The following is a 2,006-nucleotide window of genomic DNA, read 5'->3' as shown; positions in this document are numbered from 1 at the left end:
GAGGAGAGGAGAGGAGAGGAGAGGAGAGGAGAGGAGAAAGAAACTTGACTATGGCTGGATTTTAAGATAGAAGATGGAATTTGTAGATTGCATAAAGCCAAACCCAGCTTGTGGGTTCTCTGTGTTCAGAGGCTACGGAGCACAGAGGTAAAGGAAAGGCTTTCAAAGACTCAAAAAGAAGGCTCCAGGAAAAGGCATTTGCCACCAAACCTGACCACAAGAGTTTGGTCCCAAGCACCCTAGAAGGCTGGAGAAGAAACAACGCAGTGTCCTCTGACCTTCACTGTGGCAAGTCCCCTACACAAATGAATAAACAAATAAATAGAACGTGTGAATATGTAGATAGATTGTAAATGCATAAATGAATATGTAAATATGCAAATAACAGGAAGACAAAGGTGCTAAAGGATCTTAAGAGTCCTGAAGAAAGCAGATTGTGCTTGGTTAGTGAAAAGAGAACAGGAATGTTCGGTTCATGGATAGAGACCTGTTCTGTCAGCTACAAATGGAGCTAAACGAGATGGGCAGCTTTTAATCTTTCCACTGAGCATTCCCAAGGAATATAACATTCTTACCAGAACCCTGGATCACTACAACAATGATTATTACAGGCTGTGAGTGTTTATGTGTGGGAGAGAAAAATATGATCAAAATTAATAAATTTGGAGGGAAATGGTCAGAATTTAGAAACTAGAGCTAGTACTGCTCTGCCAGGCAGATCACCTGTTCTCTTTCTAGAATTTGTCATGTGATAATTTTTCTTCTTACTGTTCTTTGGGTATGGTTCACACCTGTAATCCCAGTATTTGAGACATGGAGACAGGAGAATGGAGAGATCAAAGCCAGCATGGGATATTTGAAACTCTGTTTGAAGAACAAACAGAAAATAAACAATGAATTCTATTCAAAGACATTTTTCTTCCTGATACACAATTCAGCCAACCATGATATCCAGAGATGTAAAATTATTTGTCCACAGTCTCAAATTCTCACTGAATCTTTCTGGGCATGATGGTATATACATGTAATGTCAGTGCTCAGGAGGCTGAGGCAGGAGAATCCCAAGTGTGACTCCAGCCTAGGCTACAGGGTAAGACCTTGTCTCAATTGACCATAGCGGTGACAATTCATACTGGCTCTTCATCAGAGTTCAGATATTCAGACTCCCGATTCCATGCTGCCCATTAAAGCACTGTGCCTCAGAATCACATAGCAGCAACAAACTCAGAAATTAAACTTTGAAATCATTGCATTCTGTCCTTGTGTGCCTAGCCAGTCATAGAGAAGTAAGAAAAAACAAAACCAGCAAACAAAAACTGGGTGATCTGTCAACTACATTATTAATTAGATGTGTTGAATTAAAAAAAAAAAAAACTAAGTGAGACTTTAGTCCCAGCACTCCGGAGGCAGAAACAGGCAGATCTCTGTGAGTTTAAGGCCAGCCTGGTCTACAAAGCAAGTTCCAGGACAACCAAGGATAAACAACAACAACAAACAAAACCTGTCTTGAAAAACAAAACAAAAAATGTAAAGACATAGAATTTATTTTAAAGGTCTTTTGAGGCTGGACATGTCATCTCATGTCTTTAATTCCAGCATTCTGGAGGCAAAAGCAAGACGTAAACTCAAGGCTAGCCTGATCTACATAATTAACTCTAGTGCAGATAGGGATACACAGTGAGATTTTGTTCTCAAAAAAAGAAAAAGAAAGAGGAGGAGGAAGAAGAGGAGAAGAAGGAGAAGCAGGGCCTGGTAGTACACTTCTTCAATCCCAGCACTTGGGGTGACAGAGGCAGGTGGATCTCTGTGAGTTTGAGGCCTGGTCTACAGAACAAGTTCCAGAATAGCCAGAGTTGCATAATAGATTTTTGTCTCAAAAGGCCACAAAAAGGCCGGGCGGTGGTGGCGCATGCCTTTAATCCCAGCACTTGGGAGGCAGAGGCAGGCGGATCTCTGTGAGTTCGAGACCAGCCTGGTCTACATAGCTAGTTCCAGGACAGGCTCCA

The sequence above is a fragment of the Microtus ochrogaster genome, chromosome 4, assembly GCF_000317375.1.
Source record: "Microtus ochrogaster isolate Prairie Vole_2 chromosome 4, MicOch1.0, whole genome shotgun sequence".
Classification (NCBI taxonomy): Eukaryota; Metazoa; Chordata; class Mammalia; order Rodentia; family Cricetidae; genus Microtus; species Microtus ochrogaster.
Note: the sequence above shows the minus strand (reverse complement) of the source record.